This window comes from Mobula hypostoma, chromosome 21 (assembly GCF_963921235.1).
Source record: "Mobula hypostoma chromosome 21, sMobHyp1.1, whole genome shotgun sequence".
NCBI lineage: Eukaryota > Metazoa > Chordata > Chondrichthyes > Myliobatiformes > Myliobatidae > Mobula > Mobula hypostoma.
The window spans coordinates 13,724,656-13,747,707 of record NC_086117.1 but is presented as its reverse complement, the minus strand read 5'-3'; the positions used below and the strand labels follow the sequence as shown (position 1 = coordinate 13,747,707).

Here is a 23,052-nt window from a genome sequence, read left to right as displayed (position 1 = left end):
GGCTAGTGAGCTTGACATCAGACAGTTATTGGAAGGTATTTTAAGGGACTGGATATGTAACCGTTTGGAAAGGCATAGTCAATCTGGCTTTGTGCATGGTAAGTCATGTCTAACCAATCATAAAGTTTTTGAGGAAGTTATCAGGAAAGTTGATGAAGGCAAGGCACTGGATGTTGTCTACGTGGACTTTAGCAACAACCTTCACAAGGTCTTGCATGAGATGTGGTCAAGAATGTTCAGCCACTTTGCATTCAAGATGAGGTAGTAAGTTGAATTAGACATTGGCTTCATGGGAAAAGTCAGGGAGTGTATGTAGATAACTGCCTCTCTGAGTGAAGGCCTGTGACTAGTGGTGTGTCACAGGAATTGGTGTTGTGTCTTTTGTTATTTGTTGTCTATATCAACAATCTGGCTGATAACATGGTAAACTAGAACAGCAAATTTGCAGATGTCACCAAGATGTGGGGGCAGCGGGGTGGTGGTTGGCAGTGGACATAAAGAACACTACCAAAGCTTGCAGTGGGATCTGGATCAACTGGAAAAATGGGCTGAAAAATGGCAGATGGAATTTAATGCAGGCGAGTGTGAGGTGTTACACTCTGGGTGCACCAACCAGGGTAGGTCTTGTACTGTAAATGGTAGGGCACTGAGGAGTGCATTAGAGCAGAGGGATCAGGGAATACAGGTTCATAATTTCTTTAAAGTGGCATCACAGGTAGATAAGTTGGTAAAGGAAGCTTTTGGCACATTGGCCTTGTAAATCAATGTATTGAGTAGATAGATACTTGATTGTTTCCAAAGGAAATTACAGTGTCAAAGTAGTATTATAAGTGCATGGATATAAATATTAGAAGAGAGGCAGAAATTTTTTTAAAAAAAAGTTGCCACAGAGAGTCTAAAAGGAGGGGGTCATCACTTCCCTGCTATTGGTTGACTTATTATAGAGCCTAATGGCCAAGGGTAAGAATGACTTCATATAGTGCTCTTTGGAGCAGCACAGTTGTCTTAGTCTACTACTAAAAGTGCTCCTCTGTTCAGCCAAGGTGGCATGCAGAGGGTGAGAAACATTAGCCAGGATTTTCTGTAGGGTCCTTTGTTCTACCACAGCCTCCAGTGTGTCCAGTTTGACTCTTATAACAGAGCCAGCCTTTCAAATCAGCTTACTGGCATCATCTATGTTGATGCCATTGCCCCCAGCACACCACCACTTAGAAGTTTATGCTGGCGACAACAGACTGGTAGAATGTGTGAAGGAGAGGCTTGCAATTCCAAAGGACCTCGGTCTCTTCAGGAAGTAGTGGCCACTCTAGCCCTTCTTGTACACAGCGTTTGTGTTGATGCTCTACTTAAGTCTGTCATCAAACAATACAGGAATTGGAATGTTATGTTGAAATTGTATAAGACATTGGTGAGGCCTAACTTGGAGTATTGTATGCAGTTTTGGTCACCTACGTACTTGTAAGATGTCCATAAGACATAGGACCAGAATTAGGCCATTCAGCCAAAGATGTTTCCTGGGTTTGGGGACCCAAGATAAAGGGCAAGGATGACTCGGTTAGGATTTTATCCCCTGGAGTGTAGGAGAATGTGGGGAGATTTGATAGAGGTATACAAAATTGAGGGGTATAGATATGGTGACCTTTTTCTACTGAGGTTGGGTGAGACTAGAACTAGAGGTCAAGGGTTACGGTGGAAAATGAAATATTTAAGGGGAGCATGAGAGGAAAGTTCATTCAGAGGGTGGAACAAGCTGCTAGTGGAAGTGGTGGATGCATTTCGATTTCACCATTTAAGAGAAACTTGGATAGACACGTGAATGAGAGGGGTATGGAGGGCTATGGTTCGAGTTGCAGGTCAATGGGACTAAGCAGATCAATAGTTTGGCATGGACTAGATGAGCCAAAGGGCCTCTTTCTGTGTTGTGGTCTTCTGTGACTCTAATAAGACCATAAGATATAGGAGCAGAATTAGGCCATTTAACCCATCGAGTCAGCTCCACCATTCAATCATCGCTGATTCTTCTTTCCCCTCCTCAGCCCTCCTCCCCAGCCTTCTCCCTGTAACCTTTGATGCTGTGTCCAATCAAGAACCTATCAAGCTCTGCATTAAATACACCCAATGACCTGGTCTCCACAGCTGCGTTGGTAATAGTTAGTGGTTAGTGAATCCTTGAATCACAGCAAGCGATTCTCATTTTCGCTTGCTTTGACAGAACAGCATATTAAAATAATAATTAAATAATTGATATTGGTTGAGGATGGGCTTAACAGTGTAACAGTCAGTCAAATTTTTATCAGCTGGAAATTTGTTGGAATAAGGGCATGTTAAATTTCAAACATCACTTAAACATAATGTAATGTGTTCAAAATCAAGGTGCCAGGGAAACCAAAGTAAAGTGGTGCAGAACTAGTCTGAGAGCTTAAAGGTTGTCTGTATATTATTCAGGGCGTATTTGTCTAGTGAAGTCCCAATGGGAAATGTATTAACAATGGTTAGACAATAACTCCTGAAGCAATGATTTGTAATTTCTTACACAGTACTTTTGATCTGTAAAACAGACTTGGTCATTAATAAAGTGATGGGAGTGAATAGTTACAGTTGGGAACAAAAAGACCTTGTTTTTAAAGTTGTATGTTACTTAATAGAAGTTAAAAATAAGCACGAGACAAGATTGGACAAGAGAGCTCTAGCGTATAATTTTGGGTACACAAAACTGGTGCACTTTCAAAATGTAGTAGGTGGGTTACAGTATCTGGGGCACTATAGCTTTTGCCTGTGTAGATTCTCCCTTGACCATGAGATATAGGAACAGAATTAGGCCATTTGGCCCATTGAGCCTGCTCTGCCATTTCATCATGGCTGATCCAGTTCCCCTCTGCCCCAGTCTCTTGCCTTCTTCCTGGAACCTTCGTCCCCTGACCAATCAAGAATGTATCAATCTTTGCCTTAAATATACATGGAGACTTGGCTCCAAAGCTGTCTGTGGCAAAGGATTCCACAGATTCACTACTCTCTAGCCAAAGAAATTCCTCTTGCTCTCCATACTAAAAGGACACCCTTCTAGTTTTGAGGCTATGTCCTCTGAAGTGTCAATGGAGAAGCAATGATATATTTTGTCAATGTAATATTGACAAATGATAAAAGATCTTTTTGCACTGGAATACATTATATCAGGTGTAAAGAACAGGTAAGTCTGCTCTTGGCTCAAATAGAAGGCACTTGCTTTCGAGATTGAGAAGCCAAAATGTTTTGCTGAACTGTAAGATATTTTGACTGTTTAATTAGTAAAATTTAACAAGCCCATTTATTAATTAATGACTAGCTTAGCAACAGTCTAAGGAGCAGCTGAACAATTTATTGTTACCTTAGTTGAAAAGGACGATGAATTTGAAAAAGACTACCACACCTCCCCTTAACCTCTGTACTCTTGGACAAATACAACCATGTTGTAATAAGTTTGCATGCCACGTTGCTAAACAGTGCTGGGATCTCTTCAGTTATTGTGCACCGCATGTGATCAGGTTCTCATGGAATTTCATCTGTTGTACTTTGATTGCTTTTTAAACTATAATAGTGAAAATAATGTGGCATGGAAATGTGTTTTTAATTATTTGACAGACACCAAAGGTGACATCTGGCATAGAAATGCCCCTTTAGTATCTCTTATATTGACACATCTCATTTGTTTCATTAGTAGGTAATTAAGGTGTGTTAGACTTCTGTGCAGTACTGTATTTGTCAATTTGGAGTGGAGAGTGAGCTTTTAAAGCTGGCGGGAGCAAAGAATGTTGGGAATGGTGAGGGTGGAGTACCGTGGGAGGGCTGTGGGACAGGTGGCAGAGAAGGAGTGCCGGGGCGGTGGTGTTGGCGTGGGTGCAGACACAAACAGCTCTGAGACATTAGCAGGGTCATTTGATTCCAAACAATGGGTTTGCTGATCATTACAGAATGCCTCTCTGGTGCTTCCTGCTTCCTCCCCTCTCCATTCCCTTCTTCCCAACAATGATTTCCCTCTCCCTGCTCCATTCCTACTCTCAGTCCACAATAGAGACCGATATCAGACTTGGGTTTAGCTTCACTCACATACTGTATGTCATGAAATTTGTTTTTTTTTGTTATGGCTGCAGTACACCAAATTACTTCAGTACTGTGCAAAAGTTTTGGGCACCCTAGCTATCTTTATATAATCTAAGACTTTTGCACAGTACTGTAATTTGTATTAAAGATTGATTCCTAACGTGTTGTAAAGTCATTGCTAATAAGATTATGAATTTAACATTTTAAGACTTGCTGGAAGTTTTATTCTTTTGTGTAATAAATGAGCGTTGAAAGCAGGTCAGAATTAATTCCATGAACAGGATTATAGCTGTCATGCAGGTTCTGAATGAAATGTTTTGAACAAAGTTGTTAAAGGCATTCCTGGGTATACACTTTGGGTCTATTAGCCTGAGTCTTTGTAAATTTTTTATGGTAAATTAAGATACCAACTTGCATTCAGGTCCTGGTAGAATGCACATCCAAATGAGGTGTGCAGTCGGATAGATAGTTGCCCTGGCAAATTGATAGATGCTATTTGCTCGTTATTACCAATGAGCCATGAGTATAGTTTGCAGACTCGAGGTGAATAATCGTTCTTTCATTGTGATTTTTATAAAGCATACCAAATCCCTTCAGTTCATCAGATGTTTCCCCATAACTGATCATCATCATTCATCATCCCTGGTATTATTCTAATTAAGCTTGTTTGCACCATTTTTTAAGACCAGAATTTAACATGCTATTCTTGCTGAAAGTCTAACCAGTGTTTTATAAAGGTTTAGCATTAATTTTCCTGCATTTTGGAATTTCATTCCACTATTAGTAAATTCTGGGTTCCCATAAGAGGCCCTCCATTGGTTGGGGTCAACCATTGATATTGTGACCTAGCTGTTTACATGATATACAAGCCAGAACACAAGCCAGGGCAGTTTGACATGGAGAGCAAGCTGTCGACCACACCCCTGCCAAATCCCATCTCCTGCACTAAAAAAATGAACAAAATGGATGAGGCACATCGACCCCAAAATCCCTTCTTCCCGAACAAAAATCTGAGCAAAATGAATTGGCACATCGATCTCCAAATACCCCTCCCTGCACAAAAAAAATTGAGAAGATCAGGTAAAAAATAACACAGATTTCTAAAACTATAAGACAGAGAGAAAAAAAAAGTCTGTAGTCCAAGTCCACATCAAAAACGCAGAAAAAACCTGGGCAAATCTCTCCAGGCTCAGTGGCAGGCTCTTCTCTCTCCAGTGCAGAGCAACTGATCAAAAAGCAAGCAGCTGATACGCCTACCCTCTGCACTCGCTTTGACGCTTCAATCTCCCTCATTGCTTTAATCAGCAAAATGGAGCCAAACAATGGCTTGTGTCCCATCTTGCTGTGGAAGTCGAATCTGGATAAAGTCACTCAGAGACTGTATAAGTAGAAACTCTTTATTCAAAGCACTCAGGGCTTACTCAGTTAGTTGCTCAAACAAGAACAGTCTGTCTGTGACTGTTCCTTCTCGATCCACCAACTAACTCACAGTTCCCCTTACAAATGGATATATTCGTTCAGATAACCCCACGCATACCAAGCTGGAGTCAGACTTGTCTATTGCTTGACAGTACTGAGAGATAAATTACAGAATAGGTATAATGGACAGAACATACACAGAACAAGCTGGTCTTATCTCTGCACATGACTGTACAAAGAAACAAAGAGCTTGAAACACTGTCTAATTCCGAGAAGAAAACTGGCTCAGCATGGCTTAGCACATCTGTTGATCATCAGTGGTTTGATTCAGAAAGAACAAGCTGCTATTGTTTAACTAACTTGTTAACCCTTTTACATACTTTATCACTGCAGCCTGCCCGCTGTGAGGTTCATAATGCTGCCTCTCCCCCTCCAGGATCCTCTCGGAGACAGCAAAGTGCTAGAACACCCAAATGATCTCCAAACTTCTACACTCGCCTTGATGTTTCAATTGCCCTTGTCACTTTAATTTGCAAACAATGGAAGCTATAATCGGCAAAATGGAGGCAAACACCAGCTTGTGCGCTGTTCTGCAGCCTTCTTGCCACAGGGTTTACTCCAACTGCCACTGCCTTCCGGAATCCTCTCTCAGACTGCAGAGTGAGAAGAATCCAAATGATCTCCAAACATCAAAAGCACAAGCCCCAACAGTTCTAGAATAACATTCAAGACTAGAAACAAATGTAAAAGGCATAAGAAGTGGAAAAAGATGGTTTCATGATCTATCCAGAAGATGTCGACCAAAGGAGCATTGTATGCAGGCGCCATCTTGACTAGAAGATTTCTCCCTAGTGGTTTATTCCTGAAGCCTTCCCCATGAGTGGGGGTAGCCGCAGGGCAACAGAGGTTTGAGATCAGAGTTTTCTTTCTCTTAGATATGCTGCCAACCATGGCTGATGAATCTAATCTGCCTGAAATGACTGGTTTTAAAGTGCCTGTAACCAGCTTTTGCCTTTACTCCTGTCTGTAGAAATGATTCCATCCGTCTTGGTAGCTAAGCCACACATGAAGACCAGGAGCTGAACTTGGTTGTCAGAGGCTTTTTGAGACGCACACCTTTGGGAGCATTTAATAGGTAGTGGGACCTTATTCCCACTATCTCCCCTGGCTATGACAACCTTAAGGAACTCTGGTTGCCATAACCTTTTAAAATGTGTCAATCAAGTTCAAAGTAAATCTAGTGTATCTCTGTGTCACCATGTACAGTCCTGAGGTTCACTTTCTTGTGGGCATGCTCAATAAATCCATAATGGAATCAATGAAAGACTGCCCCAACTTGGGTGTCAACCAGTGTGCAAAAGACACAAACAGTGCAAATACATAAAGAAAGAATTAATAATAATGATAAATAAGTATCAAGAACATGAGATGAAGAGTCTTTGAAAGTGAGTCCATTGGTTGTGGGAACATTTCAATGATGGGTCGAGTGAAGTTATCCCCTTTGGTTCAAGAGCCTGATGGTGGAGGGGTAATAAGTATTCCTGAACCTGGTAGTGTGAGTCCTGAGGCTCCTGTACCACCTTCCTGAAGCCGGCAGGGAGAAGAGAGCATGTCCTGGATGGTGCAGGTCCTTGATGATGGATGCGGTTTTCCTGTGACAATGCTGCTTTCGTATTGATATGCTCGATGGTGGGGAGGGCTTTACCTGCGATGGACTGGCTCATCCTTTAAAAGGCTTTACTTTCAGGATCTCTCTGTTCCTGCACCCAGTCGAAAATGACTATCTGAGTTCATTATATTAAAAAATTGTTATAACTTGACTCGCACAGTGTCTGTGAAAAGGAACAATTAAATCAAAGATTGAGGCCTATCGAAGATTCCATTTTCCACCCATCACTTACTCTAACTTTCTCTATTGAATACTAATTTTCTCCCTTCCCTGAGTAAGGAGATAACTGACTAGAAACATTTAACTGTTTCTTTCCTCTGCTGCTGAACCTGCTAGATGTTTCTCACATTTTGTTTTAATTTCAGATTTGTAGCGTCTGCAGCCTTTTTGATTTTTATTTATTGTTTAGTTCATGCTGCCCTAGTTCATTCTTTACTCTTCGTAAAGGTTCGACCTGTAGTGTGTCTGTCTCCTTCACCAGTCTGTCATTCCTAAAGTTTGTTCGTTGGTCACAACAAGCCTGTTTTCTATATTACCTGCAAATCTTAATATAAAATGTTCAGCCCATTAAAAAATGTCAAATATTATGTATGCATTACATTTTCTTTTAATTCTGAAAATATTGCTATCAAAAATGAAAGATGTGTTGAATGGTTAATTTTTTTAAACTCTAGTCTTTTGTACTGAACTTCCTCTATCCACTGGTCTGTTTCCTGATTTCCGGGAGTAATCTATTGTCTGTTTTAGTGGCTGTAAACAGTCTTCAGAGATGTTCTTTTTAAGATGTGTACTTCGTCTAATTTTACTTGTAGTTTTGTAATTTGTTTCCCCCCCCCCGACTATAATAGTGATATAATCTAACAATAATATTGATGCTGTGCGGAATTGGATAGGTTTACTTCTGGGTTGTGCAGTCTGTAGTTGTATGCAGCTGAAAAGCAGCAAGGATGGATTGGTTTCGTAGTAAGTACTTAAATATTCCAAAATATTTTACTTGTTATAGAATAATGTATAAGACTATTAAGTAATTAGCATAAAATGTAAGCTGGATAAACTTGACAAATACTTCTAGGAGAAATAGTTGTCATTGTGCCTGTAGTATATATTATCCCCACAGAATGGGCAGGTGATGTTGCCAATCAAATATGTTAAACATGCTTGACAGAAGTTGCCTCAAGGTATTTTGTGAATCCCTAGGCAGATTGGATGAGATTCATTTGTAGAATAATGTTCACTGAAAGAGTAGCTTTAAAGACAAAGGGAGGGAGATGGACATAAAGGCAGAGCAGATTCTTGAACGTAGAAGGAAGTGATTTGAAAATGTGCTTATCCCTCAATAAATTTTTCTTTAATTCCCTTGGGTGATCTGTTGCTTGTCAGATGCAATTGTCGTAATACGTATCTGTAAACTAAACTTGTTCTCCCCCCCCCCCCAGACAGTGGGACAGGATCTAACCTCATCTTTGTCTTTCCCTGAACTGGTGTATTTCTCATGAGCTAGTCCCAATAGTAAATTCTCAGTATTGAAATGAGTGGGAAGACTTAACTAAAACACCTGTTCTTGTAGTTGACATCCAGCTGCTGTACAATAGTGAATGGACTGCTGATAATGTAACAGAGTTGCTTTAATACTGTCTAAAGTAACCAATGAGGGGCATTTTTCAGTACAATGTGGTAGAAAATCAAATGGTTAGTTATGACTGTGAAACCTCTGCACAAATTAGCAATAGTTCATAGTTGTGTTTTGAGCAAAGTATGCTATCTTGATGATGTCCACACTTCAGTTTGTTTTGGCTAGCAAAAATACTTAAGAGTTAGTTACTTAAGGCTGCATGGTCAAAAGAAAATGTAACAAAGCATTCCATTGTTGAAACCTCAGTAAAAACATGGGAACAGTGATCAATTTCAATGGTGCTGTTGGTGGTTGTGGTATATATTTTATGATTCCTCTTCTGCAATATTCCTATATAATGATATTATGAAGCTGGGCCAAATAAGGAAAATTTAGTGTTCATTGAGTTGTAGACTACCCAGTTAGAATGAGGTGCTGTTCATCCTGAATCTGGGTTGCTGGCACTACGTTAATCACTATGCTACCTTGCCACCCATATTCTTACATTTATCTATTAATGAAAATGTATAATTATTGTCAGCTTCAGTACTTTGATATTACAGAGCAAGTAATACATGGATGTGGGTAATAGTGACCTGTTGATGTTGAGGTGAACTGGTTCTGTTTTTTTTCGGGTTATCTGTTCACTTTCTATCCTTACAAAGTCTAAGGAAGATGCTAGATATGGAATTTTGCAAAAGCTATTATTTTTAATACTAATTTTACTTGTCAGAGCAAGTGAAGACAAATAACCTGTGAAATAGTGCATGAATTTAATTTGGCTGTGAAGTATAATAAGGATTGGTTTATTGCTGAAATTGTCTTCTGGACAATTTACAAGAAAAAATGTGCTGATTACTCTATCATCACATCCTCAAAATTGTTTTGTAAGTAGCTGGGATCTCATTCAGCAAATGTGAACTTTGACTTCTGAGATTGAATAATAAGGAAAATGTCATTTCTACTTGTGTAAAACTGCCCAGATCATGATGTAGAATTATCGTATCTCTTAATTGGTTGTGGAAATGGAATGAAGTGTGTTGGAATAGGCACTTGACTGAAGTTTGTTATGACTTTTTGTTGACTAGAATATTGTCATTATTTGTAAACGTGTGCGTTTTTTGTGAGTTAAATTTTCAAAGCTATTCCTGTAATACTACTTCTGTGAGTGTTGACCCAAGACAATAATAATGATGTCCTGAAATTTATATTTAAACTACTGTATGCTTTTTTATCCTGTGGAAGGAAGCAGTGAATCATTCCAAGAATATAACATGGGAATCAATTTTACTTTTGCCAAATGGTTAGCCACAGTTGTCAGTAGAAATGTTAAATCTTGGAGAAGTTACAATTTTTGTTTTGTAAGTTGCAGTTTAAATTTTCACAGCCACTGTTTAAGTACTAATAAGTGTATTATTGAGTTTGCTGCAGATTTGTTATATCTACTGTTTCTCAAATTTTCATTTTTCTGGGCTACAAAATGAATCTGCTAGGTTTTTGCCATTTTATTTGAAGTCTGAAAACTCAGTAGCATGATTGGAAGTTTGACAGCATCTGGTGCACATATGGTGTTAACATGAAAAATTTAAGTTTTTATTTGTTTTGGGTGTAAATTAAATGTAGATTGTGGAATTCTGTTGATTTTGTGAATATACTTAATCAACCAGAATGTGGCCACAATTAATACAAGGTTGTTTTTACAATGAGGTTATTGTGTCTGTAGAAATTAGAACAGTACAGCACAGTAGAGATATTTTTCTTAATATCTAAGACTATCTTAACTATTGCCCATTGACACTCATCACCACAATAGGTCTATAGTGGATGCAGTCTCACTGGCCCTCCATTTGGCCTTGGATCACCTGGACAATAGCAATACAGGTTCCCCCCCCCCGCCATCCGAAGGTAGAGCGTTCCTATGAAACAGTTCGTAAGCTGAAATGTCATAAAGCGAAGAAGCAATTACCATTTATTTATATGGAAAAATTTGTGAGCGTTCGCAGACACAAAAATAACCTACCAAATCATGCCAAATAACACATAAAACCTAAAATAACAGTAACATATAGTAAAAGCAGGAATGATATGATAAATACACAGCCTATATAAAGTAGAAATACTTTTCCACAATCATTACTGAACTGTTCTCCGAAGCGAAAATCTCACGCAAGCGCTCTCGGCAGAAAATCTCACGCAAGTGCCGTTGGCAGAAACACTCTCTCCAGTAACCTTCAAGCTATGAAGCTGTCAAATCATACCAAATAACACGTAAAAATACACAGCCGATATAAAATAGAAATAATGTATGTACAGTGTAGTATCACTTACCGGAATTGGGAAAGTGCGGAGCACACTGAACACAATGTGTTAGACTGAGTCGTTGCAGGTTGGCTGGTGCAGTGGCCCCCACCGTCCGGGCCACCAACCGATACCGGTCTGCGAAGCATGCAGGAATGCAGCGGTAGCTGGGAGGCACACAGCACATCTTTAAGAAAAAAGCCAAAATAAACATGCTAATTAATTAGGTGCCGCCCGACACGTAATTGTTGGCCCAGATCATTGCCGATTGCATCGCCTCTGATCTGGGCCGACAATTACGTGTCGGGCGACACCTAATTAATTAGCATGTTTATTTCGGCTTTTTTCTTAAAGATGTGCTGTGTGCCTCCCAGCTACTGCTGCATTCTCCGCGAATCGGTATCTGTCCGTAGCCTGGGGGTTGGGGTGGTGGGACACTGGGGTGTCGTCTGTTTCCATTAGGGCAGGCAGCTCATCTTCTCCTATGACTGCCCGCCTCAATGTCAAAGGTTGAGGTTCGTTGTCTGCTGTGGCTGATGTGGAAGGCTTGGTTGACTGCTGAGCCTCGCGCATTTTTCTATCATACAGTTCCTTACAAGCACTCAAACCTTCCATCCTGCAAATATGCCCTAAACTGACGTACCCTTTCAAAATTAAAGTCGTACTTTATCATTGCAGTGAAAATCTCATACGTTGCTTCACGTTCAGTTCCTGGACGACTTCACTTTTGGTCCGTTTGCTACTGCATTCGGTTTCAATTGTTATCCTTTCCTCTTCCAATTGCATCAGCTCTTCATCTATCAGTTCTTGGTCATGGGATGCCAAAACCTCTTCAACATCATCTTCATCAGCTTCCACAAGCCAAACTCACGTTGTCCTTACTTCGTTCACCACGATCGAAACGCTTAATTATGTCTAGTTTTACGCTAGGTGTAACACCCTTACGAGCTCTTTTAGGCTTTTCCGACACCTTAGAACTCATTTTGCAAACAGCTGCTCACAGGCACGTGTTTAAGTAATGCCGGCGAGAATGCAGTTCCGAATCCGGGAGAGAGCGGCTGCTCAGGGTGCGTGCTGCCATTTTTTGCACACTGATTTTTTATTGCACGCTGATTTTTTTCATAACAATGAAAACACCTTTTGAAAGTGAAAACAGGGTACTAATGTAGGTCTTTCGTAACAGTGAGGTTTCGTAAAGCGAACGTTGGAAAAGCGGGGGACACCTGTACCTACATCAGGCTGCTGTTTATCGACTGCAGTTTAGCAATCAACACAATCATATCCTCAATTCTAATCAAAAAGCTCCAAAACCCGTTCCTCTATACCTCCCTCTGCAACTGGATCCTTGACTTCCTCGCCAAAGGACTGCAGTCAGTGTAGGTTGGAAATAAGATCTCCTGCTTGCTGACAATCATAACTGATGCACCTAAAGGATCCTTGCTTAGCCCATTACTCCACTGTCTCTACACTTGTGACTGTGTGGCTAGGCCCAGCTCAAACGGCATCTGTAAATTTGTCGATGACACAACTATTGTTAGCATAATTTCACATGGTGACGAGGAGCCATACAGGAGCAAGGTGGATCAGCTGGTTGAATGTGTCGCAGCAACAACCCTTGCACTCAACATCAGTTAAGTCCAAGAAATTGACTATGGACTTCAGGAAAGGCAAGTCCAGAGAACACACACCAATTGTCATCAAGGGACCAGCAGTTTCAAGTTCCTGGGTGTCAGCATCTCTGAGGATCTATCCTCGGCCCAACATATTGATGTAATTACAAAGAAGGCATGACAGTGGCTGTATTTCATTAAGAGTTTGAGGAGAATTGGTATGTTGTCAAAGACACTCTCAAATTTCTACAGACGTACTGTGGAGAGCATTCTAACCAGTTGCATCACTGTCTGATATGGAAGGTCCAATGCATAGAATTGGAAAATACCGCGGAAAGTTGTAAACTCATCCAGCTCCATCACAGGCACTACCCAGACAGCATCCAGGACACCTTTAAAAGGCAACGCTCCCAAAAGATGGCATCCATCATTAAGGATGATCACCCAGGAAATGCTCTGTTCTCATTGTTACCATCAAGGAGGAGGTATAAGAGCCTGAAGACACATATTCTACATTTCAGAAGCACCACCTTCCCCTCTGCCATCAGAAATCTGAATGGACAATGGACCCATAAACATTTTCTCAGTGTTGTTTTACACGAGTTTATTTTTTGTATATACTTTATGGTTTTATTATAATGTATTGCTTTGTACTGCTGCAGCAAAACAACAAATTTCACTACATATGCTGGTGATATTAAATCTGATTCTAATAGTATATTAGAACTACCCTTACGCAGGATGATTTGAAGTTTTTCTGATCGTGCTACATTATATGCAAAAATTTGATGTAATATTAGCAAGATGGCAGAGTTTCCTGCTACGCAGTTACCCTTGGTGTTTCCTGTGCACACTTTGTGAAATTACTTCAAATTGATAGAGGTTAAGAGTATTGCTGGGAAGGCCAGCATTTACTGCCCATCTATAATTGTTATTGAAGCTGATGAGCCATCTTGAGTTACTGTAGCCCATATGGGGATTGTTCCCTATGATGCTGCTGGTAGAGTCTTAACGGGTTTTGATTTAGCACCAGTGATATATTTATCCTTTTGATGTGAACTATAAATTATTTTGTTGACATTCTTGTGAAAGAATTTCCGTAAAACTTCTGCAGCAGAAATTTAAATACGGAGGGTTAGAGATCAATGCACATAAAGATGTGCTGGAAATCAAGGCCCAGAATTAAGGGGAGACTGATTTCAATATGATAAAACAAGCAAAAAGTCTTGGAACACCAACTTGCGTTAGGTACGTATCTGACCAGTGGTAATCATTCAAAAGTGAAAGAGCCAAAAGTTCAGGGCCATTACCCTTCTGCAAAGGAGAAAGTGAGAGCAATAGATGGGAGATTCGGAGGGAATTAGAGAAACAATGTTCTATTTTCAGACCGAGGATGGTTGGAATCTGGAATGCATTGCTGGAGGCAGATACACTTTCAACACTCCATCTAGATGAGCATTTCAATTGCCAAAGCATACAAGGCTATGGGCTGAGTGGAGGGAAATGCTCATGACCTCCTCTTGTGTCACAATAAGGAGCAACGTCCAACACGTGTCTGGGTAGTCTCAAGTCTGATGGGATGAATATCAATTTCTCTCCCCTTCCCCTCTTCGAGCACCTCCGCACCATCCACTACAAGTGGGACTTCCTGGTGGCCAAACATGTTAATTCTGATTTCCATTCCCATTCCGATTGTGTCTATTCATGGCCTCCTCTTGTGCCAAGATGAGGCCTCACCCAGGAGCAACACCTTGTATTCTGTCTGGGTAGCCTTCAACCTAATGGCATGAATATTGATGTCTCCTTCTGGTGACCAAATATGTTCTCCCCCCCCCAACCCTATTTCCCCCTCCCCAACCCTATTTCCCCCTCCCCCAACCCTATTTCCCCCTCCCCCCAACCCTATTTTCCCCTCCCCCCAACCCTATTCCCCACTCTGACCTTTTACTACTTCTTTCCTAAATATTACTACTGTACCCCGGTGCTCCTCGTCCTTCCCTTTCAACTATTGTCCACTCTCCTCTTCTATCAGATTGGGGTGGAGTGTGTGTGTGTGTGTGGTCTAGATCGGTACTTTGATAGTTGGCATGAACATGACTGGCTGAAGTGCATGTTTTTTTGCTTTGACTGCATCAAATAATGTTTCAGAAAGGAGTAGTTTACCAGAGTAAAAACAATATTTAAAAAAAAGCCACAAACTTGTTAGGACTAATTCTACAATATCTGGAAGTTTGCTTGATTACAGAGCTTGGCAAAATGTTTGTAGATGTTTTGGTTCTAATCGAGAAGCCATTGTCGTCAGATGTAGGCTCCTCAGATTGTTGGCTTATATACTCTTCCGGGGTCTGTATGGATATTGATTAGACATCGTGATCTGGTTGGCCGGTTCAAAACGCTGATGGCTTCTTGGTTAGAGCCGAAGCATCTGCAAACACTTTGCCAAGCTCGGTGATCAACGAAACTTGCAAATAGCCAATCCGAGCTACTGATATTCCGTAATATTTCTTCAACATGTATTTCACTCAATATATTGGAAACATTGAAATTTATCCTTGGCTTTATCTGCATTTATGCACAAACCATGCATGCAGTAGACCTTCCCACTGTTCTGCAGTTTGTTGGAATTTTAGGGGAGGGGGAAAGAATAGATGAAGTGAATGGGATTGCAATCTTAATAGTTAGTAGAAAAAGACTGCATTGCGAATTGAGTGTAAATAATTGTGCAGAGAAGAGTGGAAGAACAGTGAGGATAACTAAACGAAGACTGAGGGCAGTGACAATGACTGGGCAGGAAGGAGAAGTTGAGAGGCAAGGGATATATATGGTGACAAAGGTGTTCATCCAATCTGTGTTAGCAGTAAAAGATTCAGGGTGATGTGGGAGATGTAATGAATGTCATCACCTAAGACTCAACAGTTTCTTACTATGGTGAAAGGAAACGGTAACCTTCTTAAAGGAAAGATTAATTTCTTTCCTTTAGCAATCCTGTTAGGCTTTTCTCATAATGTATGGAAATAGCAACTCTCCAGTTAAACAAAGGCAACTGCAGTTGATACTTTTGTCCAGTGTAAATTATTTAAGTATAATTAAAAGTATATCAAAATCAAACATAGCATAAGGTACTCCTTTTAGCATTAACTTTTCCAGTTTCATGTTTTATTCTATACCTAAATTTGAAGAATAACTTTAGTAACCAAAAACTGAAACCATGTACCTGTATGCTTTAAGCGGCACCCAATTAGTCAGCAATGCAAAACTGCAATTACTAAGTAGTTTTATGTGCACTTTGACACCTGGTTTAGTTGGGGGGAGATTACACTAAGTAATCTAACTAGGCAAATAGTAGTGGTCTGGCTACCTATTGACTAATGAGCCTGCATGTGATGAGCTTTGAGTTTATTCTTTGCTTGGTACACCCTAAATATCCCACAAAATTTTATTGTACTAATTAATTTCAAGCTTGAGTAATTTCCATTTTCTTTTGTCATCTCTTGGGAGCATAGAAAGAAGAAGCCAGCTGTCAGCAGATTAGTAATCATTTATAGACCTGTTATGAAGACTACAGGCATTGCTTTGACGTTTAAGTAGATGGTGCCAAGTTAACACATCAATGGAATGGATAAGAATTCTTAAATATTGAGTGCACTAAATTAGCTTATGAGTAAAATTATCCATGTGGAGCTGCCTGGCTGTTTATACTTGACTGTCTTTTGAATTTGGCACAGAAGTTAAAGTAGTTCTGGCAATCCTGCCTCTTTCCACAGTGAACAGATGGTTGTGCATTGTAACTACAGAACAGCATAGGACACTGGTAATATTTTATGATATTTGGCTTTTTATAAAGCATGATAGCATTTCTTTGGAATAGTCTCTTAAAAAGTTAAATGCTACCTCGGCGCTTCAGGAAGCAAGTAACTTGTATTTTTTTTAGAGAAGTTGAAAACTCTGATTGCAGGCTGGAAACCTCCCATTCTGTCTTTTTAACCCTGACCCTTGCACTGTGCACAAGTTTTAATTTACACTGTCTGGAGCTTTTGCTTCCTTGATATTTTGGAATACAGTAGTTGGTCAGTTGTGTTAAAGTTTATTATTCTGAATGTTTTTAGAAACAATATTAGATGTGTGAATAGCTTTCATTGGTGTTTTGTAAACATTTGCTCTGCATTAAAAATATTCAAATTCACTAATCTTTTTAATATTTGTAATTCAATATTTGCTTTTTAATGGAGTAACTAACTGGGAGTTCTGCTGGAATGATGGTTATTTATACTTTTGTTTAGCCTGCCTGCTGGAACAGCTGTTACCCGGGGGAAAAAATAACTATCATTTGAAATTGCTCTCCTGTATGTCCTAATGGATAGTGAGAATGTCTTTGTCTTTGTAGGTGTCTGGTTATCTGGGAATGGCTATTACTCATTTTTCGTTTGCTAAGAGCACATGGAGCAGGGTGACTAAAGGGTATAATGTATAAGAGCAGAATTGGTGTCTGGAACCTTACCAGTGTAAAAGATCCACTCCGTCTCCATATGTTTGACCGTTTCCCAGCAGTTGTACTGTTTTTGTTTGTATTGCATTGACATTGCAAAGAGTAAGGATTTCAGGTTGTATACTTTATACATTCTCTGATATTAAATTGAACTATTGAACCCATCAATAACAACCCATATAAATAGTTTGGCATCAAGCAGAATTGGGTGAATTTTGATTCTGTGCTCCATTTGGAGTTTGATCTGTAGGATAAATGATGTAGCATTAAATGCCTTATTTCAACTCGTGCAGTGTACAGCAGCTAGTCCTCTGTGCACTGAGTTCAAAGGAAAACCTGCTGAATTTTTGTGTACATTCCAGATTTCCTTTTTGTACCGAATAGGCAGCAGGTCCTGATGAATTAGTAATAGAACAAATTATTGCCCTTGAAGATTATGGAATTGAAACACTTACTGATTTAATCAATGACATTTATGAGTCTGGAATAATACCAGAAGAGATGAAAAAATCAATATTTGTCACTCTTCCTAAGAAAGCTGGAACAATAGAATGTGAATTACATAGGACCACAAGTTTAATGAGTCATATCACCAGGATACTTATAAGAATTTTGATGACAAGAGCTAAAAGTAACATACAAGCTGAAATAGGCAAAGAACAATGTGGTTTTGTGAAAGACAAAGGTACAAGATATGCAATATTGATGTTAAGGATACTATCAGAACGAGCTATTCAGGTGCCAAAAGATTTGTTTGTTTGTTTTATCGACTACACAAAAGCATTTGATAAAGTGAAGCACAATATGTTATTTGAAATATTACGGAAAGCTCTAGATCTAGATTCGAAAGACCTCCGCCTAATCAGAAATCTGTACTGGGAACAAACTGCTGCTGTAAGAATAGATGGAGAAGTGAGTCAGTTTACGAAAATCAAGAGAGGCTTTAGACAAGGGTGTGTTTTTTCCCCGATGATTTATGTAATGTGTACAGTGAAACAATATTACAAAAAATAAGAGACATCTTGGGAATCAAAGTTGGCAGTGAAAACATCAATAATTTCAGATGATACTGTTAATTGCAAGTATGGAGGAAGGACTACAAAACTTAATTGATATAATTGTTGAAGAAAGTGCAAAAATGGGTCATCTATCAATTGCAAAAAGACAGAATGTATGGTGATATCCAAAATGAAGGAGAATCCTATCTGCAGGCTGAGAATAAATGGGGAAGACATAAAACAAGTAAAGAACTTTTGCTACTTAGGAAGCTGGGTGACATCAGATGGCAGGTGCGACTTGGACATCAAAAGAAGAAGAGGGATGGCAAAAGACGCCTTTAAGAGAATGAAGAGTATACTGACTAATACTAAACTAGATATGACAACCCACTTCTGAGTACTGAAATGTTACATTTATTCAGTTATGTTATATGGCTCAGAATGTTGGACAATATCCAGTAACATGAGGAAACAAATTGTAGCAGCAAAGATGTGGTTTTTGAGGAGGATGCAAAGAATATCATGGATGAAACAAATATCTAACAAGGATGTCATGAACAGAGCAAACACAAAAAGAGAAATAATGTATGAGATCATGAAAAGGCAATGTAACTTCATTGGTCATGTGATTAGGAAAGAGGAGTTAGAATGCACAGTAATTATGGGAAAGACTGAAGGGAAGAAAGCAAGAGGAAGACAAAGACAAATGATGATGGAGACAGCAGCCAGAGAATTGGAAATGAATACCAATGAATTGATCCACTTGACCTGAAACAGGAGTGTGTGGGCCATGGCAGTCAAAGCTCAAACTGGGCATGGCACCTGATGATGATGATGATGATGATGATGATGATGATGATGATGACTGAATAGATACCAGTGGATTTTTTTCTTTCCTTTGGCTTGATTTCATTTTATCCACTGGTAACTGATCCTTCAGGCTTCTCATTCAATTTGAAATCTCATGTTATTGGCATCATTGTTCTTGAATTGTAGGCAGTCATTTGTGGGTTATGGATGGGCGTGGCAAAGTTGGCCCTCTGATATTTTGTCACCCTAATTAGGTAATGGTCCCATGCGTCCACTGCTCAAGTCCTGGCATCATCCTTGTAAGTCTCTTCTGCAGTTTTTCCAGTTCAATAACATCTTTCCTGCAGCAGGGTGATTAAAACTGAACGTAGTGCCTCCAGTGGTGGCCTCAGCAGTGTCCCATGCATAATCTCCCAACCTTATCCCCAATGCCTGACTTATGCTAAAAGGTACCTTCACCACCCTACTCATCTGGGAACCAGATACTTCATCTGTTTTGCAACACTCCCCAGAGTATTGTTCACTGTGAAGATGCTACCTGGATTTGACTCTCCAAAATGAAACACCTTGCACTTCTGAATTAAATTCCATTTGCCTTTCCTTGGCCTACTTGATCAAGATCCCCCTATAAGTTTTGATATCCAATTTCAATGTTCACAGTACCATCTATTTTTGAGTTATTTGCAAACTTACTAACCATTACATATTACTATTTAACTATTTATGGTTTTATTACTATTTATTATTTATGGTGCAATTGTAATGAAAATCAATTTCCCCCGGGATCAATAAAGTATGACTATGACTTTCCTTTTATATTCTTATCCAAATCATTGATATGGATGAGAAATAACAATGAGCTTAGCACCAACTGCTGAGGTACACCATGAGTCACTGGCTTCCAGTCACATCATGTAAGACAATAATAATAAAACTGATACTAATAGTAGCTTATGTTCATTAAGCTAGGTGGTCTGCTAATCATCCACAGTATCCTGATTCTTTGCAAATACAGTCAATATTGTATCTGTAAAACAATATGAATTCTGTCTTTTTACCCTGTAAAAGGTTTCTTTAGTTTAAACAAAAGAGGCTGTGTTAATAATTTTCTAACAATGGGTTGTAATTATTTGTGTACACATTCTCTGACAGTTTAAGTTTATTTTTATACTTGTGCAGATACAATTCCTCAAAATATATTAACATTTTGCATCTTTTACAGATTTAATAGTACTGTTACATCATGTATATATTCCAAATCTTTATCTAGACTTTTTTAAATACCCCTGGTTTGATCTGAATTAGAATCTTAAGTGTTATACAGTATGGAAGCGGGTTGGTTTTTGAGAAATCAAGTGCCTATTCTATTTTCTCCACATTTCTAATTATGAGCCCAGATTCTAATGTTCATTCAAATACCAGAAAATTTACAGTGGGAGGACACTGGATGAAACCCAAATGGTTAGAAAGCATAGATCTCACACATAGCACCAGAGGTTGGGATTGAACCTGGAATGTTGGAGCTGTTAGATGACAGCTCTACCTGTTGTCCCACTGTGCCTCCAGTTCTTCCATGTGCTTGCTTGATCAGTACACCTGACGCCTAAAGGTCCTGATGGTGCCAGAAGCAGTTACATTGGAAGAGATGAAAGCAAAACTTATTTTGCGGGCAATTTTCCTTTCTTTCTCCTCTTCGCCAGCACACTAACCCATTTTCCTCCCATTTCTATTTCATAATAAGACCATAAGACATGGGATGAGAATTAGGCCATTTGACCCATGGAGTCTCCTCCGCCATTTCATCATGGCTGATCCATTTCTCTTTTATTCTCTTGCCGCCTTCCTGTAATCTTTCATGTCCTGACTGATCAAGAATCTATCAACTTTTACCTTAAATACACCCTATGAACTGGCCTTCACAGCTGCCTATGGCGAATAATTTCACAGATTTACCATTCTCTGGCTAAACAAATTGTTCCTCATCACCATTCTGAAGGGACATCCTTGTACTTTGAGGTTGTGCCCTCTGGTCCTGGACTTGCCTCACTGTAGGAAACCTCCTTTCCACCTCCACTCTATCTAGACCTTTCAAAATTCGATAGGTTTCAGTGAGATTACCCCCCCCCCCCCACCCCAACATTATTCTCAATTCCAGTGAGTACAGGCCCAATCTTTTTTGTCTATTGATAGTTTCCATTTAACTTGTGTGCCAAATCTGTATCTAAAGTTCTTCCTCCATAAATCTCCACACAGCTTGATGCTCACACTTGGATTGACATGCTAAGTCTTTTGAGTGTTCTGCTTATTTTTTTGCAGGTTCCAGTGTCTACAGTCTTTGGTTTCCAACATTTCCTTTCTGTGAAATCATAACCTGTGATGATGCTTTTTCTCTGTTTCCTGGTGACTAATAATGTATAAACACATGAGATCTTAAGCACAAGCACACCTGCCTGTGCTGGTGATGCCTCCCTCCCAGATGCGTTGAATAACTTCTACGCTCATTTTGAGTCGGAAAATGACGTAGCAGCGAGGAAGACCACCCCTCCTCCAAACAACCAGGTGCTGTGTCTTACTGTGGCTGATGTGAGGAGAACCCTGTGCAGGGTCAACCCACAGAAGGCTGCTGGACCAGACAATATTCCTGGCAGCGTGCTTAGAGGATGTGCAGACCAGCTAGCTGAGATTCTCACTGACATCTTCATCTCCCTGAGCAGCGCCGTCGTTCCTACATGCCTCAAGGCTGTCACCATCGTTCCTGTAATGAAGAAGTCTTCAGTGTCCTGCCTCAATGACTACCATCCTGTCGTACTCACATCCATCATCATGAAGTGTTTCGAAAGGCTCGTCATGTGGCACATCAAGACCCTGCTGCCCCCCTCACTGGACCCCTTGTAGTTCATGTACCATCCCAAGCGTTCAACAGACGACACCATTGCCATCACCCTCCACCTGGCCCTAACCCACCTAGACAAAAAAAGACACGTACGTTGGAATGCTGTTCATAGACTTCAGTTCAGCATCACACTGAGCACGGGGGCCCCCCAGGGCTGTGTGCTCAGCCCACTGCTGTTCACTCTGCTGACCCACGACTGTACTGCAACACGCAGCTTGAACCACATCATCAAGTTCGCCAATGATACGACCGCGGTGAGTCTCATCAGCAAGACGATGAGTCAGCATACAGAGAGGAGGTGCAGTGGCTAACGGACTGGTGCAGAGCCAACAAGCTGTCTCTGAATGTGAACAAAACAAAAGAGATGGTTGTTGACTTCAAGAGGACATGGAGAGACCACTTCTCTGCTGAACATTGACGACTCCTCCGTAGAGATCGTTAAGAGCACTAGATTTCTTGGTGTTCACCAGGTGGAGAATCTCACCTGGTCCCTGAACACCAGCTCCATAGCAAAGAAAGCCCAGCAGCATCTCTACTTTCTGCGAAAGCTGAGAAAAGTCCATCACCCACCTCCCCCATCCTCACCACATTCTACAGAGGTTGTATTGAGAGCATCCTGAGCAGCTGCATCACTGCCTGGTTCGGAAATTGCACCATCTCGGATTGCAAGACCCTGCAGCGGATAGTGAGGTCAGCTGAGAAGATCATCGGGGTCTCTCTTCCCATCATTACAGACATTTACACCACACGCTGCATCCATAAAGCAAACAGCATTATGAAGGACCCCCACGCACCCCTCATACAAACTCTTCTCCCTCCTGCCAGGCAAAAGGCACCGAAGTATTCGGGCTCTCACGACCAGACTATGTGACAGTTTCTTCCCCCAAGCCATCAGGTTCCTCAATACCCAGACCCTGGACTGACACCAACCTACTGCCCTCTACTGTGCCTATTGTCTTGTTTATTATTTATTGTAATGCCTGCACTGTTTTGTGCACTTTCTGCGGTACTGGGTAGGCCTGTAGTCTAGTGTAGTTTTATGTTGTTTTACGTAGTTCAGTGTAGTTTTTGTATTGTTTATGTAGCACCATGGTCCTGAAAAACATTGTCTCGTTCTTACTGTGTACTGTACCAGCAGTTATGGTTGAAATGACAATAAAAAGTGACTTGACTTGACTTG

The 23,052-nt window shown here is 40.3% G+C and overlaps 1 protein-coding gene across 4 annotated transcripts in view; it reads left to right on the top strand.

Annotated features, from left to right (window-relative positions):
• The window catches only part of LOC134359795 (disabled homolog 2-interacting protein-like), a 609,971-nt gene that overhangs the window by 38,136 nt on the left and 548,783 nt on the right, over window positions 1–23,052 (top strand). The window lies entirely within an intron of this gene.